The sequence below is a fragment of the Chrysemys picta genome, chromosome 9, assembly GCF_011386835.1.
Source record: "Chrysemys picta bellii isolate R12L10 chromosome 9, ASM1138683v2, whole genome shotgun sequence".
NCBI lineage: Eukaryota > Metazoa > Chordata > Testudines > Emydidae > Chrysemys > Chrysemys picta.
This window is the reverse complement of record NC_088799.1, coordinates 81,744,786-81,767,956: the sequence shown is the minus strand read 5'-3', so window position 1 is coordinate 81,767,956 and position 23,171 is coordinate 81,744,786. Positions and strand designations below refer to the sequence as shown.

Genomic DNA, 23,171 nt, shown 5'->3' with positions numbered 1-23,171 from the left:
CTGGGCATCTCACCATTCTGCAAAGCACTTTTTTTTCCATCTAAAAATGCACGGAAAGGATTCTGTGCTGATGAAATTGAGGGGTTAACAGGCCTGGTCAGAGCCAATCAAAGTGCAGGCTAGTGCTGTGCAAGCTTCTTTGACAAAACTCTGCTGATACACCTCAGTCCTGATCTCGCTGTCTTAGTCTGACGCTCTCCATGAGCTCAGCCAAGTCACCTGCATGGTGACTGGTAGCACCCCGATTTTCCAGTTTTGGGCTTCTCCTGAGCAGAGCATTTTTAAATGTCAAATGCTGCCTGGATGTGCAAAACTTGGGAACTAGCATAGCCTCCACCTAAGTGATTTTCATTTATAATTGATGCTAGGATTTGAACCCAGGATTTGAACCCAAGTGAAAGGCTAATTCCTTACCTATTGGACCTCCCTGTAAAGCGTCATCTTAACCGAGATGTGAGCCCAAGACCTACACTTTAATGACAATACAACCTTAGCACTATTTTGACTGAAACAATAGATCTTTCCTATATAAGTTTTAAAGATCATTAGATGTGCACCCTCTATAATGTCTGTCAGACTTGTGTTATGTATGTAAACTATGGAGTATAATCCATTTCAGTTGCAGCAATATTATGTACGCGCTCTAATAGTTAGCATCTCTACAGCTATTTCCACTAATTTGTAAATCCATAGAACTGCTCCCCATTTGGTGTTACAAAAATAGTTACTGATCCAAACTTGAAAGCTCTGGAGTAACAGGGAAGCCTGGATCTATATGAAAGGAGAACAAACTGCTCTTTAATTGGCTGACATAGTTGTGGATATGACATCTGACTTTTGGAGGTGCTGAGCTGAATACCCATAGTTTCCATTGATTTTAGCTGGAGTTGTGAATACACAGCACTTTGGAAGATCAGGACTCTGGTATATATTCCTTTAAAGTGTTTTTCACAAGTTACAAAGACCGCCTGTCTCCCTCTTAAAAAAACAGTAAACAAAACCCCCAACCTTTTCCCAGTAAAGTCTATTTTGGGAGAGCAGCACAAATGGACGTGAGATGTTCATGAAAGGATATAACTTGGATAATGCCAGGAATCGAAGGTGACAGTACTACATTATAAACAAGAAGTTCTTGGCAATTAAAGATCCAGATGAGACCTTAGAGATCAGGGTGAGACCTAAGGGGGAAGGAAAGGCTGGGAGGCAGATTGTCCCATATCTGCCTACTGCTGAGTTCTTACACCTTCTTCTGAAGCATCTGGTAGTGGCCATAGCCAGAGATGGGACAATTGGGTCTCATCTACTATGACACTCATAAGAACATAAGAACAGCCATACTGGGTCAGACCAAAAGTCCATCCTGCCCAATATTCTGTCTTCTGACAGTGGCCAATGCCAGATGCCCCAGAAGGAAAGAACAGAGCAAGTAATCATCAAGTGATCCATCCCGTCGCTCATTCCCAGCTTCTGGCAAACAGGCTAGGGACACCATCCCTGTCCATCCTGGCTAATAGCCATTGATGGACCTATCCTTTCTTTTTTGAACCCTGTTATAGTCTTGGCCTTCACTACATCCTCTGGCAAGGAGTTCCACAGGTTGACTGTGTGTTGTGTGAAAAAATACTTCCTTTTGTTTGTTTTAAACATGCTGCCTATTAATTTCATTTGGTGACCCCTAGTTCTTGTGTTAGGAGGAGTAAATAACACTTCCTTATTTGCTTTCTCCACACCAGTCATGACTCCTATGTTTTTATGACAGTGCTTTGGGGATCCTAGCTATGTGATTTACAAAGCCATCAGCTTGCTGCTGGGATTTGTTTTCCCTAGCTGTTGGTATTATTTATTAATGTAAATAACACCACTCACAAGGATCCAGATGCCCCACAAGCTAAAGCAAACTCAGACTCAACAGGAAGTTAGCAGCAAGACAATCTTCTGCTTAAATTTAAAAATACAAACGAGTCTCACCCTGGAATCTCTTTAGGAAGTGATTTCCACCAGAGGGGAGGTGGAATCCTGCTTAGCTCCATTTTGGGTCTTCAGCTTTAGACACCTATCCCCTGATGTTCAGAGGTGCTGGGCATTTACAGCTTCCATTGGCTTCAAATGGAATGAGGGGTCTTCAGTACTGGATGTGTCCAAAGTTTGGCATCAAAAAATTACAGGCTGCTTTTCAAAATATGGACCTAAATAGTTTAGAGGTTCTGTATTTTGAATGTGCAAGTGAAGGAAGGCTGACCCGTGACAAAATGTGGCAAACACAGACAGGACTGAATGAGCCACGAAGACGGATCTGTGCTCTCAACCCTGGATGATGTTCTTCTAGGTCAACTGTTCTGGGGAAAACAGAGGGCTTTTGTCTCTGGGGCTGTCAATTCAGTGCTTTCTCAACAGCACAAAATCCATACAGAAACTTTAAAAAGAAAAATAACTCAGTAGTCGTCAGAACCGATGGCAGATGAGTGAATAATTCACAAATAACCTACCTGGCTAATTTAGCCAGTGTTTCTGTTCATAGAGTCTCCACTAATGGGTTGTGTTTTTCACAAAGGTGTTTGTCATTTGAAATCTGTTTGAGTTTTGGCCTCTGTGGACTGATCAAGAACATATGAAATTCAAGCGGTATTACCTAGTGGTGGTTGGTCAGATACATCATCTAGTATTGATTCTATTCCTTGACTGGACAAGCATGCAAACACTTCTGTTGTGAATACTTGAGTGTGCAACTTTCCTCCAGTTTCCACCAGTGCACAGGACATTGACATTCACTTCCTGCAAACATTCGTGCCATTGAAACTCAATTGCCTGAATGTTCATGGAAAGCAAATGGAAAAAAGGGCTTAAACACATACAGTGCAAGTTCATGTAACAAGTCAAACAATACTACACCAAAAATACGGGGCACGATTCCCTGAGCTCTAAAACCAGCTCTACTACTGAACACACCTACTGAGACAATGGTGGGAATGTGACCATTGTGTTTCACGGGCCATACACACAGAAGGGAGTATGCACTAGGCCTAAACCTTTTTGCTTGCTACACTCAGTACTAATCAGCGAGCCTTCATACTCAGGATGTTAATTTGATAACATCTCTAGGGACTCACAGTGGTGAAACTTGGTTCATATGTGGTGATTAAAGGCTATTAGGTATAGAAAGGCATCTTTAGTGTGTTCAAAAAAAGACACCGATTAGCATCAGATACACAATAAACTTCTGCTTTACTAATCAGTAGGCAATCAGCACAGTATTGTTTTAGAAGTATTTATCTCATTCAAAATATATTCTAACATGTTCTGATGCCTCTCCCTCCATTTGAAGAATGGGTTCCAACCCACAGCTGTTTTTGTAGTCTCCCCGGACCAGATTCTGCCCTGGGTTACACTGGTGTAAATCCAAAATAACTCCATTGACATAACTGAGAATAAAACACAGACTCATAGCCTCTGATTATATTAATTGCTAAGGGCTAGCTTTGCAAAATATGGAGGCGTACTTTACTCCTTACATAGCCACAGAATGGGACTACCAAGGAGTAGCAGTTCTGTTCTTTATATGAGTAAGGGTGGCAGAATATAACCCTATAATATTACAGGGATGAGGGCCATACCAGTACTAGATAGACAGATAGATAGACAGACATGGCTTAGTACAAAGTTGCAGCATAAGTTTGCTTTCAGAATTTCTAGGGCAAGTAACAGCCCTGTAGTGAGAGAACACGAACAGAGAACCACGCTGTGCTGTAACAAGGCTGACAGGTTTGGGGAAAGAGAAGGAAGATCCATTTCTTCCCCCATTTTAAAATAGATCTGAGTGAACCAGTTCAGATGAAATAAGACCAGACCCATGCTGATCCAAACCTCTTGCTCATTGGCTGGTGCTATTTTTCTATTCCTTTCATAAACACCAAGCGTACATGAATATTATTAATAATAATTAGACTGTATATTGTACAGGATGCTTATGGGTCACTCAAGAGCTCTTTTAGACTGAACTTGGAACTTCGTGCAAGGGCGGTGACAGTTAGTGGGGTTTTCTTATCTGACACAGGCCATCTGAAAAACAGCTTGAGCTTCACAGTTTCTTTCGTGCTGGTTTTTTTTTTTTCAAAGACAGAAGTTTAAAATAAATCTGACAAACCCATAATCGCCCATGAGCAGCAACATCCTCCATTTGCTATAGCCCAGCCTCCAACACTGGCTGCTGAAAATAGGCCCGAAAAGCTATAAAAGCCCAAACACACTATTTAAAACAACATTATGAGGCCCTAGTGATGGTTTTCTTTTCTGAGAGGTATAAGCACATGTGAGCAGCAACCAGGTGCTCATGAGATCAAACTCCAGCCACCCCGGGTTAGCGAGCTGCGTACATATCAGCCAGTAAAGAGTTCATTTTGAAAAGTTTCAGAGTAGCAGCCGTGTTAGTCTGTATCCGCAAAAAGAAGAACAGGAGGACTTGTGGCACCTTAGAGACTAACAAATTTATTAGAGCATAAGCTTTCGTGGACTACAGCCCACTTCTTGCATCCGAAGAAGTGGGCTGTAGTCCACGAAAGCTTATGCTCTAATAAATTTGTTAGTCTCTAAGGTGCCACAAGTCCTCCTGTTCTTCTTCATTTTGAAAGTGCTTTTTGCCGAAGGTGCCAGAAACATCTTCATGCCCTCAGGCACGATTGACCAATCAGACTTGTGGTGAAGATGCAATGCTTCTAATCTAGTATCTGACTGGTTGAATGGGTTGTCACTCAATGTCTTGCTGCTGAGGTTATTGACCAGCGTGATGTGGCATCTCATAGAAGAGGCTCTCCATCATGCATGGTTCACTTAACTGCTTATAAAGACTCCGCTGTTATTTTTCTGCATCATCTAAATGCTTAGAGCTCTGTTGTGCCATTGACTCCTCTCCCCATTCCTGGGAGTCCAGCACTGCCATTGGCTCCACATTCAAGTGCGCAAAGATTGATTGCGCCCAGCCCCTGCACAGAGACACATGGGAGGGGACTCCTTGCACCATTCCTGCCTCTTGTGCACCCACCCCAGGGTCAGGCATACATTGCCCTTAGTATGGGGCCTAGTATTGGTAGTTCCCACCTGTCATACTGTGGGAACTACCAATGTTTTAATGGAGACTGCTGTACAAAAATATCAAGTGCCATGGTTTTGAGATGTGCTCCTGTTGTGTGTGTCTGCACCTGAGAACCTGCTGTCCTCCACAGAGCTCCAACCCAGGGCCGTACTTAGGCATACACAGCATACGTGGCTGTGTAGGGCACCTGAAAATTTAGGGCACCCCTGGGTCTTAGTGTCCACCCCCCAACCTCTTCCTATTCCTGTTCTGACCCTTCCTGCAGGCTCCCACAGCTGGCTGCTGCAGCCTGAGGATTCTTACTCTGGAGGGGAACTAGTAACTTAAAAGTGAAAAAGCCTTCCAGCCTGCCAGACCTATTAGCACAACATTGAAACTGTTAAAGAGCCATTCAAGTGGTAATGAAGCCATTTAACAGGCATTTGCCAACCCCCAGGTATATACATCCGAAGAAGTGGGTTTTAGCCCACGAAAGCTTATCCTCTAATAAATTTGTTAGTCTCTAAGGTGCCACAAGTACTCCTGTTCTTTTTGCGGATACTCTGAAACAGGTATATACTGTGAGTTTCTGAATTTACTGACAAAAACAGTTGTGCATGACTGTAATATTTACTCAGAACATGTCAGTCTACAGGACCTGAGTTTAACATTTGCTTTAAAAATATTTCATTAGTTAGTTGGTGAAGATGATAAAATCACATCTCTAAAAATCCTTGCATAGATTTTTTAGATGCACAATGATCTTTAGCCTTAAATGTTTGGATCTTCAGACATATAGTTTTTTAAATAAATCCTTCAAAAGACCACCCTTATCTAAAATACACATTTTAATTTTAATTACTATAGTAAAAAAAACTTCCTTCCAAAGTCTTCCTGTCCTTTCTGTCCATCCCTCCCCTGCTTCCCGCCCCTCCCGACCCCCCCCGTTGAAGAGACCCCTTAAAGGAACAACACCCCTTTCCTTCCAGATAGCTGGACAAAGAGTTTCCCTTTCTTTACTTCTGACTATCTGATGAACTAGTTTTAAGAGAACCCTCCAGCAAAATCAGTACCTTAGTAAGATATAAAATCCTTTGTTATGCCTAAAATCTTTGGAAACATATTTTTTAAAGTTGGTGAAATTTCATAAACATGTGTATTGTTATGGAGATCACACACAGTAAATTAGTGCTCCCTTTTTCTAAAAGCAATGAACATTGTTATGAACATACTAAACCTCTGTGACAGATTAATTTAAAATAATGTCTTTGTTTCAGTGAGTTAAATATGTAATAATCTGGAATGATTACTTTATGAAGCCTTAAGAGTACATTTAAAATATAAAATCAGCTTAGAAATAGTGATTAAGAAAATGTAAAACAGAGAAGAGATGCATCATGTATTCCATAAAAAGAACAGAAGTACTTTATTTATTTATTAGAGCATAAGCTTTCGTGCATCCAAAGAAGTGGGCTGTAGTCCACGAAAGCTAATGCTCTAATAAATTTGTTAGTCTCTAAGGTGCCACAAGTACTCCTGTTCTTTTTGCGGATACAGACTAACACGGCTGCTACTCTGAAACATGTATTCCATAATATTTAATGTTGTATTCAGAAAGACAGCTGACTTGCCCTTTCCACAAAGTTTTTGCAAATAAATCTCTGACAAACTTTAGGTCATATCAAAAAACCTGTGACTGACATTTTTTATTCCCAAGTTTAGTGCTTTTAATTAGGTACCTTCTGCATGTCCAGTCTTCACCTTCTGGCATGCAGTGGAAAACATGCTCCATTTTCTTTTGAAAAAACGCTCTTCTGCAATTTCTTTAATGTCATTGGCTTCATTTGCTTCCCCATCTCCCCGTCCCCCGGGCTGCCACTGGGCATAGGGGCACCAGTTTAATAATATTGCGCAGGGCCCCATAAATCCTAAGGACGGCCCTGCTCCAACCACACCAGACTGTCCCTGTGGTGAAGTCAGAAGCAGCAGCCACTTTGGGAGAAGTTCCAGTAGCAACTGGCTTTTGTGAGCTTTTAATCAGAAACCATTCCAGGATCCAGGGGAAAAAACAGGGATCCGGGGGGAGATTCCACAAGTGGGAAGGAAAAGAGCAAGAACACTTGAACATTATAATTATAGCAGTTTGTCAAGCAAGGACCAAGTAGGATTCTTCAGGTGAGAGGAGAAGCCGGAGAGAGAGCACTGGGGTATTGCAGTGTGATGGGTGAATTACAATTCCTGTCCACACTGGGATTTTCATGCTGCATTAACAGGGCTTAAAAATGGGCAGCATCTGTGCTCCAGCTGGGTTACAGGACTGGGCTGGAACTGCAGTAAGGGCCTGATCCAAAGCCCACAGAAGTCAAGGAAAAGCCCATTCACTCTCACTAATGGTTTGGATCAGGTCCTAAACTGGCAGCACAACACTTACGTACTTGTGGAGTTTTGCCTTCCAAGACATCTCTCAGCGCTTTATATTCAATGAGCTTCCTAGTGCAACACCACTGCCCTTGGACTGAATCTGGATCTAGCCCAGCGGACCAAATTCTGCTTTAACCTACACTTGTCCAGTCCCACTGACATCAGGGAGGTGGCATGGGTAGGGCGGGGTCAATGAGAGCAAACTATGGCCACATGGATTTCATGAGTTAGCTCATCCCTAAATGAAAGCAAACCGATTCCTGGCCCCAGCCCCAGTTGGGAGGGGCATCACTCATGATAGGCCCAGATTTACCTGCATCCTACACAGACATGCTGCTTTCTCACAGCTTACTCCTACACGTATTGACAGGATCTTGAAAGTAAAATGAGCGAAGACGTGGTGTGGGCTACTTCATTTGAAGGGGCTTTGTCACCCACCTTTGCTGCACAGTTTTGTGCTTCTGGTAGTTGGCCGGCTGATACCCTATGCGTCTCAGAGAGGTTATGTCTGCGCTGAAGCTGTACTTTCCAGCTTGAGGAGACGTGCCTGCACCTGAACAAGCTTGAGCACTCAAAGTAGACGTTTAGCTGTGGCAGTGCGAGTGGTGGGAGGGGCTAGCTGCCCCAGTGTGTGCCTAGGGACTCAGATGGGATTGTACTCGGGGCCGCTAGCCTCTCCCATGGCAGAGGCAGCCCCAACTACACTTCTATTTTTAGCACGCTAGCTCTACCAGAGCTAGCCGGAGTATGTCGCCTTGAGCTGGAAATTGCACCTTCCAGCTCGGTTGCAGACCTACCCTGACTAAAGATCGTTAATATCCCCTAGGGGAGGCTGCAAACATGTTCTGGAAAGGCTGACTTGGTTAGGAAATGCGGAGTGCAATTTCAAAGCTATTGCATGCCTTGGGGTAGTGTGATGACACCTGAGGAGCTGAAGGGGAAATCAGCTTCACTGTGAAATCCCCACCCGCTTTTGCTAAAGCTGGGCCTAGTGGCTCACAGGCAGTGGGGTGTGCTTGAGAGCAGGGTGTCCGGACTGGAGAGAGATTTAGGATCTCTCACTGTCTGGAGACTCAGACCCATTGCTAGCTAGTTTAGGCCACCAAGGGTATGTCTACACTGCAATAAAACAGTGGCTGGCTTGTGACAGCTGACTCGGGCTCACGGTGTTCAGGCTGTGGAGCTATAAAATTGCCGTGTAGGTGTTCGGGCACAGGATGGAGCCCAGACTTTGGGACCTTGCACTGTGGGAGGGTCCCAGAACCTAGTTCTGCAGCCCAAGCCCTGTAAGCCCAAATCAGCGGAGACTGGCCAGCTGCGGGTGTTTTATTGCAGTGAAGACAAACCCTAACTCTAAGGGGCTGTGTGGTAGCTGAGGATTATCAGAGCACTATCATACTGCAGCCATGCCCCCGACAGCGGTGGCCACAGCCGGTGTGTGGTGTAGGAATGACTCTGTCTGCTCTGTGCCAGCTTCAACGCCTCTATGGGAGGAGTCCTCAGATGGCAGGTCTGGGTGCTCTCCAGCCCCTTTGTGCCACCAGCTTGGTGAAAACAGGCTGAATTATAATGTAGAGCCTGGCCGTTTATGTTTCACACGCAAGTAGTTTCACGCTTTTTATCCGTATTAACTACTATCGTTCTTTAGCGCAGGGAAGGTCAGTATTGTAGGCTGTGACACAAGGGAAGCATGAAATATAGTTGTCCTGTCTGTATCATGTTTCAAATATAATAAAAGACTGGTGAATAGTTTTCAAATGTGTTTGCTTCTGCATAAAGGGTCAAATATTCCAAAGCTCCTAAGTGAGTATCTCATTTTCAAAAATGACATAGGCAAAAAGTTCTCTTACAACTGCAGGCTGAAGGACCAAAGATATTTTGGCCCAAATTTTCAAGCCTATAATAAGGCTAAACCCATACGTAGACACTAAAATGTAAGTGTCCTGATTTTGAAATTTTCTAATTTCCATTGGACGTTAGGAGCCTAGATACCTTTGAGGATCTGGGTCTGAGTATTCACAACTGCCATCAAAGAGAATGGGATCTGTAGATGTTTACACTCTTAGCCATCGGCTTGCTTTACTTAGGTACCTACTTATGGATTTAAGAGCCCAACTTTAGGCACCCAGGTTTGAAAATGTTCAGAGATTCATGTTAGATTTAAAGACCAGAAGAGACCATTTTGATCAGCCCGTCTGCATAACACAGCCATAGAACATTGGCCTTCATCTTTGGTACAGTCCAAGGGTGTTTGCTGGGTGAGCAAGATCAAATGCTGCTCTGAATGTTACCCACTACAACTACCCTGTATACATTTATTTATAGCAGTTTAATTTGTGGAGCAATGTATGGACATGGGATTGTGGTTTCTTGATGACAATATTTGAGCACGTTTACAGCTTTCAGATCTTTTATCAAGCTCTGGGTTGATTTTTTTGTTTATTAAACAGCCTGATTCTGCTCTCCCCCACACAAGTAAGAATCAGCACTGACTGCACTGAAGTAATGGAGTTACACAGGTGAAAAAGCGATGTAAATGAGGTCGGATTCAGGCCCATCATGTTTTATCTACAACATTGCAACTTGTGACACAAACAGCACAGGAAACTAGTGAGCACATATCAAATCTGCCATTGCATTCACTTGAAGAGAGAAGCATGATGAAATTGCTCCAAATTGAGACGCTAATTCTGAGCTTTCTTAGAGGAGGACCTCTTGGACTACGGATTGGGGCTGGATTTCTAGCACGTTCAAAGTTTGAGGGTGTTAAGATTTGGAGTTCTGCCTCAGGCTGCCCGTAGGTTTTTTCAACCCTGTACTGGTTGTGGTCACAATAAGCACATGATTTAGTGTATGGACCAAACTCTGTTATACTGCACTGCTCCTTGTATTGCATGCCCAGAAAGGGATACAAATAAAATATGTCCTCCCTCACCTATGAAAATTCAATAATTTGACCTGGAAGTTCAAGGAATTTATGGAAGTTTCTGCTGATTTCAAGGGCTTCTTGATGTTTAAATGGTAAAGAGAGAGAGAAAAAAAGATTCAGAACAAATTGTACAAACTACATGCCCGATTCCACTCCCTCCCATTTTTTTTTAAACCACCCATATTTTCCATTCCTCTTTATTATTATATATTTTAAAATGCCGGGGATGAAAGAGGAACTCAGCATGCTAGCTATATCCCTCATTCTCTAATACTCCCTGTCAGACACAAGGGTTAAGTCTTGTTCTTAGCTGAGGACCTGAGCCCGGATCCTGCAAGCACATGAGTGACTTTACATGCACGAACAACTCCATTGAGTTCAAAGTGTGCATGGCTACTCATGTGCATAAGTGTTTGCAGAATCAGGGCCTTGGACAGCACAGTAACAATATGGTGAAGCGAGTGGCTGCCTCCCTTTGTGTGTTGATAAAGCAACTGAAAGCTGCTGGCTTAGTTTAGGTCCCAGCAGGCAAAGACTACAGACCCTCCATGTGGTTTGGCTAGAGGTACTGAGACAGCAGTGGAAAGTTGGAAAAGGGAAGGCTAGATGGGTAAAACGGGAAGGAAAGGCAGCTTCTGAGTGGCAATGAAGGGAGAACCGATCCCTGGTAATTGATGAGACACAAGCCAGAAGCTAACTAAACATGCAGTGACATCTTTCAAATGATGCTGCACACAATGCTGTCCGCACTAAGACTTTTCAAAAAAATTCCTGGCGTTGGTAACACAAGTTCAGCTTCCATAGTCCTAGCTGTGTTGTGGAGCTTAGCATGGGGGGCTTTCTGGCAGTTGTGTTCAACACTGCATGGATTAGATGAGAATGACAGTTGGAGCTGGCAAGTTGGCTCCACGAGGGCTCCCCTTGTTGTTAACACCCATGGAACCGGCATGATGTTCACAATGATGAGAATGGTTTGTGAAAGTTCTCCAGTGCAGAACAACCTAATGGTAAACAAACCATTGATGTTTTCTGTGCTGGTGTGTGTAGAATGCTTAGATCAGGGGTTCTCAAACTGGGGGTCAGGACCCCTCAAGGGGTCACGAGGCTATTACATGGGGGGTCACGAGCTGTTAGCCTCCACCCCAAAACCCGCTTTGCCTCCAGCATTTATAATGGTGTTAAATATATAAAAACATGTTTTTAATTTAGGGGGGGGGGTCGCACTCAGAGGCTTGCTATGTGAAAGGGGTCACCACTACAAAAGTTTGAGCACCACTGGCTTAGATACTCTGGAGATAGGGGTCTTAGAAATATGGTGCGTGAATAGGCAGATGGGCAGACAGATGAACAGAGAGAACTAGCAGTGCAGTCCGTGGTATATGCGGTGACTTTTAGAAACAAATGTTACCTTCCCATAAATCTCCTGTGGAAATCAATGGTGATCTGATGGGGGCTGGTTATTTCATTCGCAAGAGAGATGGGTCCAAACTACAATTTCAAATCCCAAGACATCTGATCGGTTTGGGGATGAGATTCAGTTCCTTGGTCCCAAACCAGCCCCATCTCTTTTGGTTCTGGCTTGGGACCTTTTTTTAAAATTGGGTCCATAAGCGACTGAAGGTGTCAAAAATCTCTCAGGAACAGCTGATCTCGTGAGATATCCTCTCTCTTGTATCTTCTGAATTGTATCTCACTGCCAGTCTATGTCTCTTTCACCTTTTTCTCTTCCCAAGTGCATTCCCCATAGCTCTGCTCACCTTCTGCACCACGAGTCCACATTGCCAGCTTTGTCACAGTGTAGCCATGGGCAGCACCATGATTAACTAAGTGGGTTTACAGGCAATCCAAGCCAATCTGGCCATTTAAACAGTTAAAGTAAATTTCCCCTTCTAAAAGCAAGAGGCTATTGGGCTAGCCCCTGGAGTTCCTTTGTAAGCCAGCAGTGAACAGCCTCCCCCAAGGTGTAATTAGCTCAAAGACAATAAATGTGGTCTGGTCACCAGTTCTGCTGATGCCTTGGGGCCTATTCTAATCTGCAAGGTATTCAGTCTGAAAGTGCATCTGGACAGTTTGCACGGACCCCGTCCAGCTTTGCTTTAGCAGCAGTTTGTGAGCTTTGCACCCTGTGAGAGGGACAAAGCCAGGAGCTGCTGCTGCTGCATTTCACAACTCTGACATGTTGTCACTCACATCCAGACATTTCCTGTTATCTAACCTCAGCCTTATCTTCCCCATTTTCAGCTTCCTCTTGAAGAAGGAGAGGCCCCTTCAAAAACGAGCTGCCTTCCTGGGCTGAGCCCCACTGCTCTGCTTCTGCTTTGCTCCCTGGGTGCCCCCAGCAGGCCCCGCATGCCTGACCTTGCACCACACAACTTCTTGCTTCCGTGAGAGCGCAGCTACAGGTATGGTTTGTACCCGCTGGCACTTCTGCTTGGCTTTACTCTCTTGTACGCTGTTAAAGTGGGTGGCAGAGGGGAGAAGGGATGGAGTTTCAAATGGGACACTTGTCTCTCTCTCCTCCAAAGGGCCTGCTACCTCTACTTTGAGGTGGGTACAGCTTGGGAGAACAGGCAGCAACAAACCACTTCTAGCAATTCTCCTGGCTAAAGTTGTTTTGGGGGGTCTCTTTCGGGAGACTTTGGGGTGAGGTCCCAGGGCACACCCCCAATTTCTGCCAGCCCTCTGCCTGGACACTCCACCCCCACCTTCCTTGGTGTCTTTCCCCTATGTTTACAATTTGGTCTAGATCATTTCTTAGCCCAGCTTCCAGAATCCCTCTCCCCAAGATACAGAATCATATCCAATATTCAAGTCTCCCTGGGGCAGATATTTTTAATGAGGGGGTTTGCCGGGTCTCTCCTGCGAGGAGAAAAACCATGCAGCTGGACAGTATGTTTTAAGTATATAGATAGAAGGGTTGGCTTCTTCATTTGTCTTTTCTCCCCATGTATCCTTCCAGGAAAGAAAATGCAGGTGATTTTGCCTGGGAGCTCTGCACTTGGAACCATAATTAATTTATGATGATGATTATTTATTATTAATGACTATGTGTACAGTTTCTAATGTATGCCTGGTGCTTTACAAAGAAATCAAAAACATGTTGTTGGCCTTGGGGAGATTTCAATCCAAATGAGACAGAAAAGCCAGGGCTATAACTAGCAATGAGCAGGGGGAGGTGATCCGGGAGGAAGGAGGTTTACGCCAGTGAAAGATCATACAATAAGTTAGTGCGCATGCCCCACTGGCTGGGTCCTTTTCTCAAGTTCTGTGTATGTGAATTTTAGATATTAGCATTTTCCCTCCCTTTTTCTTTTCTCCTTTCTTAGAAGTTAGTGAAGCAAACAGTTTGAGAGAGCAGAGTCCAGCGGGAGCACAGAAGAGGTGGGGTGGAGGCCGGCGCTGGAAGGTGAGTTTCAAGGCGGGATTTGCAGGAAGATTCAGAGATATGCAATGCTAGCAATAATTAGTATTGTATCAAGCACTTCTACATTGCTTTGCCTGGAAGCATAAATTATCATGTGTAAATTGCCACTCTTCTGATTTTCAGGCTCCTAAGCCATTTCTGCAGCTCTAATCGATCCCCTGATGTGTTAGACTCAGATTATCCATGTATTGATCAGCTATCAAAAGGTTCTCCTTGGGTTATAGCTTTATCCTTTCTGGGTCTCTGCATTGTGTTGCAAATAAGAACACTAGGGACACCATGTGCTTTTATGTCAGCCACAGTGAGATGGGGCCCAGCATTAAACTCTGGATCCAGCTTTTGAATATCCCAAAATTCAGGGGTGTCTGTACCTGGATTATTGGTTCAAGCCCATCCCTGAAGCTGCATTGTAAATTGGCTCCCAGTTCAATTATCCAAATAAATACTCTACAAGATTTTTTTATTTTTATAACTTTGTGGGGTGAGAGAAGAAACTTTAATACTGTGTACTTCATAAAAATCATTAACCTCTGGGCCAGATCATGATACCCTTACTCGCACAGAATAGCACACTGCTCCATGAATAGTCCCACTGAAGTTAATGAGACCACCTGTAGAGTAAGTGCTCCTCAAGTTGAGAAGAGATCAGAATTTGGGCCTATTATTTTATTTAAAACAGCAATGTACGTGTGAACAGTGCATTATACTCATCTATTACATGGCACCACAGATGTGCACAGGGCTATGCAAAGACAAATGAACAAAACCCTGCTGCAAAGAGCTTTACCATCTAAGCTACGGTGCAAACAACAGGAGAAGATGTCAACACAGGGAGGGAGAGGTGGAAGGGAAGGGCATGCGATCGTATAGTTGCTGGGAAGACTAATGCATGTACCTTGGGGGGGTTGAATTATTGTTTATGGGACTCTGGTTTATAAGCCTCTGTGGAGAAGTGGGGTTTGAGAAGAAGGTGGAGGAAGGGGTCCAGGTGGGTTTGCAGGGGGAGTAAACCATGTAAAAGAAGGGCCAGAGGCAGGTGTGGGGCAAGGACAGAGAAGGGACATTCAGATGAGTAGCTTGGGCTGAATGAGGATGAGTGGCATTTCTGGCAGAGAATAAGGCTACATCTACACTACGGGGGGGGGGGGGTCGATTTAAGATACGCAAATTCAGCTACATGAATAGCGTAGCTGAATTCGACGTATCGCAGCCGACTTACCCTGCTGTGAGGACGGCGGCAAAATCGACCTCTGCGGCTTCCCGTCGACGGCGCTTACTCCCACCCCACTGGTGGAGTAAGAGCGTCGATTCGGGGATCGATTGTCGCGTCCCAACGGGACGCGATAAATCAATCCCCGAGAGGTCGATTTCTACCCGCCGATTCAGGCGGGTAGTGTAGACCCAGCCTAAGACAACGACCTAGGGCCTATGTCTCTACTCTATACAGCTGGCATAAGTAAGGACAAAATCACTCTGCCCACGGGTAGGTTATTGGGATGACAAGACATGGGGAGAAGATGCTTGGGGAAACATTTCACTGTTTTATACGTTTCCCTGTAGGGACATTTGGCTTGAGCCCGGTCACAAAATCAAGAGAGCAGCCTGAGCCCAGCTCCCTGGAAGCTCAGAGGCCACATACGAGGCTGCTTGCCAGTCCTGGCGATAAGCTGAGCCAGTGTCCTGGACCCAGCACCCCGGAACTTTGGGGTGTTGCCAATCTGGTTCTGGAGCTGGATGTCCCAACTTGAGCCCATCTCTGGAACACGTAGAGCTCAGTTGTGCCTGGCCCCTGTACAGAGGGAATTGGTGCGAGAAGCCTCTCTCCACATGCACCTCTGTGCCGAAGCTGGGCACAATCTTTGTGCCTGATCCGAAGTCCCCTGAAGTCAATGGGAATATTTCCATTGAGCTGGATGGGCTTTGGATTGGGTGCTTTGTCTCTGAATGCAGGAACCGCTTTGGTTTAATGCTGTTGGCAGGGCTGGATTCCTCAGAGAGGGTGAGGGTGAGACAAGACCATAACCTCACCCCCGCTCCCTCTGTACCAGCCAACAGAGCTGCAGTGTGTACCCTGCGTCTGCTTCCAGATGGCTGCCTCAGCTGTGCTCCTGGCGCCAGTGCTCTTCCAGGAACTCGCTGCTGCAGCTCCACTCTGTCCCCCATAGTGTATGGTGGGTTAAAGCCACTATACAGCCCTTAGCAAGTAAACAGGAGAGTTCCCATTAATTCTGGCGCTGGGGGAGATGATTTCATCTGCAGCAGGGTCCCATGTGCAACCAGGAACCTCACTGCTGTAAAAAGGCCAAGAACAAGTGCACAACAAAAGCCATCGTGGCTTTTGGCAAGCCCTGTGCTGCTGTTGCTCAACGCTTACAAGGAATCGAATGCTTTATTTACTGCTGAAAGAACTCTCATCTAGTTGGATTCAGCATCCTTGGAAGGCAGTTCTTGATCAGCCCTCATTAGCAGGGAGCAGAGCATTTGCTGTCCTGCATAATCTAAGCAAGCAGCAATGACACTTTAATGTACTGGGCATGATACTTAGGCGATTGCTCTGTCTGAAACTTATTAACTGTCTAACCCAAATCCACAGATGTGCTATAGCAAAAATGGACTTGGGTACAACCTGGCATGGCTGCTTCAGTGTAAACTCTTATCTCCAGCTCTGATCTTTTCTGGAGCATGCCTGGTACTTGTAATTGAATCCTTTGCTCTTTATTCAGGTAAACCTCCCATTGGCATCAACCATAGTGATGGGTGCAGTTCTTCAGTGGAATAGAATAGGATTCAATAGGAGGTTCGATTAAGTAAGGGCCTCAGGATTTGGCCCAGTGATATTAAGCATAGCTAGAGCTTGGGGGGACGCTCAGGAAGCCTGATTCTGACCTCACTCTGGTTTTAAATCAGTGTAAGTCGGTTGATTTCAATGGAGTTACCCCTAATTTACACCTGTGTAAGTGAGAGGAGTCTAGAGGTTACAGCTGGTAGGGGGTTCTACAAACCCAGCTCCACACAGGTTCATGTGGATTCTCGCTCTCTTCATTTTGATTTGAGATTTGTGTTTGAGTGAGTATGGCAATTAGAAATGGGTCTGCATCCAAAGCCAGGTTCTGAGAGCATTGAACCGGAGAAAGGTGTGTATCCAAATTGAGAGCTGAACTTCAGAGTTTGGGCTCGGTTCCACTGAAAATTCAAAGAAAAACACAGCCAAAATACAGGTACTTGTGTAAGTTTGGGGTCAAATCCATCCTGCTGTGTTATTTTCCTTCCATCACCAATTGCACAGCGAATAGGAAGAGAGTCCTGTAAAACTCCCAAGAGAGATCACACATGGCTGATATGCTCACAGCAGGATTTCTAAAGCATTGGCCTTTTATGCCATTCACAAGGGACAGCATGGAGAATGCTTCTGTTTCTGTTTTTCTGCCTACAGTAATATATTGATGGTTAAGTCTGCTTTTTAACACCAGGTTTTTCCTTGGAAATACCCATTCCAACTGGAAACCAGAATCCCTATCAATAGCGAGGTCCACCCAAACAACATACCATCAATACAGGGCGCGGAGTGAGTGCCTCTCCTATGTACCGAAAGAACGATCTTCACTTTGTGACCCCCCCCGCCCCCTTTATCTGTTGCTGACAGCAGCAGTATGAGCAGCTCTGTTTTTCCCCTCTGAAAGCCACAACGGCTTAACCTAGAATAGCAGAAGCAGTGGTGCTCATTTTTTTTAAAAAGAGCCTTCTTGAACTTCAGTGTCAAATCCTCATCTGGCGTAAATGAGCATCCCTGCACTTAAGTCAATAGAGCTCTGCTGATTTACCCTTTTGATGCAACCTCCACATCAAACTTTACTGGAAAGAGAGTTCTTAGAGCAAACTTGAGGCATTTGGACCACTTCCCAGTTAGTTTAATGACGAGTTCATTCTTCTTTCCCCACTTGTATAGAGAGAATGGTGCCAAGGACTGCACAATGGCTAATTAGTAATCATAAATAATTTGCATGTAGAGCCCAATGACAGATCTGGGAAGAAGAGCCAAGCACCTGCTGCCCAGTCCCCTGCTATAACCACTAGGGCACATCAGCTTTGCAGGAGTTAATCTGTGGCCTTGGCTGAACTAGAATACTTGCCCGGCTGTGACTGTCATTTTAAAATCAGTATAATACGACGCGGCAAACCCCTCGGATGGACCACTTTGATTCATTTAAATTCTGCCTAAACTAATGTAGCTTAAGGCCGTAACAGACTGGATTGGTTTTTGTATTGGTTCAGTTACACTGGTGACAGTTTACTAATATCGACAAAACCCTGTGCCAACAATGTTGTTCATGCAGGTATTTAGGGCGAAATACTCCCTTAAGCAGAGGACAAGCACAAGGACTATGCATCAGTAAAGTCCCATTTAACCCCTAACTGGAGTGTTTAAGTGGAATTTGAGAGTTGCATAGATCTTATGCTTACTGTGCATGGGAGTGGGGTTGGGGGAGGGGATCAACATTGACCAGATTTTTTTTATTTTCCATGTAGAAAAAATACACCCCTTTGGGGGGCGTGTGTGTTTGTATAATAAGAGATGGGCTACTAAGCTATCATCATCGCACCACATCCCAGAAGTTAGAAATTAGAATTTAGACCTGTTCGATCACCCACTCCATTTCACTGCAGTGTAACAGTTTAATCCTGTTTTCATCTCCTTTAAAGGTTTTCAGTTGAGTTTCTCACTGTGGTCTCAAAAATAGCCTGTTTACGTTCTCAGAAACTTGGTGCCACTGGTCATGTGAAATGAAAAGAAGAGAACTCTGACAGCAGCTAACTGTTTCATTTTTAAAAATAGGCTGTGCCGGGGCCTATACCACAGAGCATGTGAACAGCACTGAAATGGTGTGACACGGGATAGGTTTTTTCCAGGAGTTGTGATAGATTTTCCCTGCATCATAATTTCAAGCAGCAACCCATATTCTGAGCTTCCCTCTTCCTTTAAACACACACATGCATCTGTTAGTGAAGTTGAGCAATGTCTTTTCTCCTACAGACTTGGTGCTCTGAATTTTTTAAAGCAAACTATTGATCAGATTGTTTCTAAAAGGATTAAGGCAAGGACACTGCATCTGCATGTTTGTGTGCAGAGGAGCGGGGCTGGGGGCGGGAACAAAGGGGACCGGGTTTTAGTGGGGAGTTACATTAGGTTATGGGGGGTGAGTTGTGCCGGCATATGTGGGTAGAAAGCTATGTTTGTTCATGGGGCCGGGGGGAGCTTCATCATAGAGCAGGCAGGAAAGGAAACAAAAGGGTTAATTTTGACAATGGAAGAGAATGTTCCTAAGGTCATTCTTGAAGAAATTCATTATTTCTTTCTGAGCCCCCCTGGCTGTACAGCAATAGAGAATTAGAACCCTTTCAACATTATTGCCAAACAGTGCAGTCCAGTATAGGAAGGTGACGAGCTTGGGACCATTAATGGAGTGAAGGCAAGAACGCTGCTGAACTGCCACATTGTTTTAGTTTGGTGGAGGGGTTTTTTTTTGGGGGGGGGGGAGGTTCTTTTGTTTGTTTGTTTGTTTTATGCCAGTGAACACATTTAACACTGGACTTTGAGCCAGTTTTAGGATCTGATCCTGCTAATAGTGTAGTCAGTGGCAACCCCCCCATTGATTTCAAAGGGACCAGAATCATATCCTTCATCTCAGATAGGCCTGGAGGTCCCATTTTTCAAATTCAGGTGGAAAATTCCAAATCTGGGTGCTCAGTGATCTCAGCACTTAAATAGCAAGGGTGAAATCCTGGTTCCATTGATGTCAATGGGAATTTTGCCATTGACTTCAGTGAGGCCAGGATTTCATCCCTAACACCTGTTTTAGACACATAGGTCCAGATGCACAAAGGAATTTAGGCTCCTAACTTCCATTATGGACCTGGGCCAGAGACGTCAATTCAGCAACATACTTAAGAATGTGAAGCATTGGCTACAATGGGATGACTTATATGCTTGAAGTTGGGCACGTTCCTAAGTACCTTGCAGATTTGGGGTCACAGGTGACTGCCTGATCATTGGAATGCAAAATTACAGCAGGGGTTCTAATTAAGGAGCCTAAATTTGAAAATCCCGGCCTGCTTATCTAAACTGTATAATTACAGAAATGAAAAATGCAAACGCACTATTAGATCATCTTGCCTGTGACCCCATCTGGTACAGAAATGCTCCCTAGGGTATATGCTCCGAGCCTTTGTCTAGACTAGTACTTTTTAAAAAGGCCCTTGTGTACCCAGAAAGATATCAGCCTTCCTGACAATGCATCCAAATTCCACTTCTGTGTTTGTGGATGGTCCTTGTGTGGGCAACACAGTAAATATTTCAAGCCCCGTGAGCTAGCAAGGCACTCAGATTAGCTTCTATCTCTGGGCATTGATCACAGCTCCTCATATCCAGCTTCAGTTCACAGATCAATATAGCTGATGTGAACTCAGCAGAAGTCAACACTTGCTTATTTGGCTCCCCTCCTCACCAATTAAAGGGAGGGATTTTCCTTACCTGTCATTGACAGAAACTCAACCTTTCTTTTTCTTCCCCTCTAGGACATCACATCACTGAAGTTTTCCCAGCTGGTACGCCCAAGTCCTGCAGTGCTGCGCTCCGTGTATTTGACAAGCTGAGTTTGACACTCAATGTGGCAGAGTGTCAGTTTGTCAAATACCCCAAGTGAAGCATTTGCTTAGCAACACACATCAGCACCAGAGAAGATTGATTATTGCATCTGTTTAATATTTTCTCTCCGCTGAAAATACAAAGAGCTATCTAATAACTGCATACTATGCTTTGCTTCCCGTGCTCGCAGATTTCCTTAGTGCCCCAAATTCAGAAGCATCTGTTTGAACACGCATTTGAATGGTGAGTTTCTACAGAAATAGCGCCAAATTTTTGCTGGCACACTTCCATTGAGTTACACAAGCAGAGAATTTTGCCCAGAATTACTTATTTCTTCAGTCTGTAGCCAAGGACAATGCTAGTAACTGAAGTAATGGTGGCAACTAGGAGGTGATGTTGAGTTGTTGTGTGACAATGGTTTAGTATATTCAACTAAGCTAAAGGTTAAGGCAGTTGTGATTCCATTTACAACAGCATTGCCAATAACAGAGAATTTCTTCATCAGATGTGTTGAAATATTTTTGTATAATCATAGAAGATGGAGAGGAAATAGACTTATAGGGCCGTTATTTCATTTCCCCTCTTCTCCACCAGCCAATACAAGATTATTCCCTGCAGTGAATTCTCCTGTGGTTTGTTTAGTCCAATTTTAAATTACTCATGTGAAGGAGCTTTCATCACTTTGCTTGGAAGTCCTAGTAAAATAAATCTCATGTTTAGGAGAAGTCTCCTTCTCTTCAGCCAGTTACTCCCGGTAAGATCTCCTAGCAGTGTTGCCTATTATATTTGCTGTACCTCTGCCATTGTATTGAAGCTATACTAAGCCAGCTCAGATGAAGAAGACCTATTTATTGGCCTACATTTTCAAAAGTGACTTGTGATTTTGGGTGAGACATCATAAAGAGGTCTGATTTTCAGAGGTTGGGGTGCTCAACATATTTAGAAAATCAAGTCCCTTATGGTGTCTCAAGTTGGACACTCAAAAACTGAGTCCGTTGTTACTTTGCTAGTGGTAAAGGGCTTGTCAGAAAACAACCCTTCTCGCTGTTACTGGAGCAGTATCAGCAGCCAATTGTACAATTAAGTTTATATATATATATATATATATGGTATTTCATCCTTAACTCTCCTTTTTTCTTTAGATTACAACCACTTATTGTAAAATGTTTGGGAGATGCTGAGCTTTGTATGAAGGATGCTATCTGTAAATAAATGGTTTTGACTTTCTAAGTGAATAGCATGCTTCTGATCATCTACATAATAGAACTGCAGTGTGCACCTATATGAGCAAACATGGCTGTAGTCATTCTGACTCAAACTGTCCCTCCTGAGTTTTCTTTCGAGTCCCTAAAGATGTTTCATAGACAGTACTCTCATCTTTATTATTATTTTTATCTGTGCATTCAGTTTTTAAAAAGTACAAGGTCCATTGTTCTGTCTGACTTTCCATCTCTGATAATCCATAGTGTAACTGAAGCATACATTATCCCTAAACACTTTCTGTCTCTGGTCAGAAGCCATTGGGTCAGATCCTCAGCTTGTAAATGGGCCTGGCTCCAACCACATCAATGGAGCTACACCTTTTGACACCAGCTGAAGACACATCTCAGGGTCCATTTTAAGTCCCTTGCGTCTTCTTTTCCAGCAGTTTACCTCAGTCTTTATTCTTACTACTTTGTCTCTCCCCTCCTCTTCTGAAATGTCTAGGAGCAGATCCTTCAGTTTCTTCCAGGCCCAGGGAGGAAGCAAGGTTAATCTCTCCATCTTTGACATTTTGGTGGGAGAAATCCTGCTGTTTCTGGGGCATCTTTTCTTTCAATTCCCATCAAGATCTGCGACTTCTCACCACCTCTGAAAATCAGGATCAGGACAGACACAAAAAAACCAATGCACCCCAAATTAGCAAACCCCCTCTGAAAATACTGGCTTAAATGTCCGCATCACAACCCCACTTTGCCTCATAGTTCTCTGACAGACCCATGAATAGTATCTGCCCTGAATCCCACCCTTGCAGTGGCACTGATATCAAGTCAATGGTGTTGCCCAGATGCAACCAAGGGCAGAATTTGGTTCATGACACTTTAACTGCCAAGTATTGTGCGTCTTGTACACAGAGCAGTTTCACAGAGGAAGCTGCGGTTTTTCTCTCTGCTTTGGCTCAGATTCTGGAGTTGATTGTATTAGTCAGATCATCAGGTGAGTGACCAGTGCAAAGAAAGGAGAAGTTCCCCGGTTATCTGGAGATACAACCCTCCCCCCGGCCACCCCTGCAAACCCTTTTGACTTTCAAGGGAAAATGTCCTGTTCTGGCTGACTTCTCCCTCCCAGAAATCACATGCCCACGGCATAGAGGGAAGCAACAGTGCAGGGCCAGAAAGGAAGCTGCTTTGTGCTTTGGGGACCAAAGCATAGGTAAGGGCACCCCTGGGCCTGCGGAACATGTGGCAGTCAGGGACAATCAAAGCAAAGATCCACTCCAACCATGCCTGCTCTGGACCTGTCTCAGCCCCTCTTCAGCTTCTTCCTCCACTCTGCTCCCACCCCATCCTTTGCACCATGGCTTCTGCAGGGGCAGCACAGAGCTGATGCTCTTTCCTGGGGGGAATCAAAATTGTGGGCTGCATGGCCCCTTAGCAGCCTCCATGCACCAGCTGGTGCAAAGTAGCCACGGGTGCAGCGGTGAATTTCC

At 44.5% G+C, this 23,171-nt stretch overlaps 1 long non-coding RNA gene across 1 annotated transcript in view; it reads left to right on the top strand.

The window, feature by feature from the left end:
• The window catches only part of LOC135973438 (uncharacterized), a 33,691-nt gene extending 11,979 nt beyond the window's left edge, over window positions 1-21,712 (top strand). Inside the window, exon 2 of the long non-coding RNA XR_010590268.1 lies at window positions 12,657-21,712. This is a non-coding gene — a long non-coding RNA (uncharacterized LOC135973438). The remainder of the gene's footprint in view (window positions 1-12,656) is intronic.
• The last annotated feature ends 1,459 nt before the right edge of the window (window positions 21,713-23,171 follow it).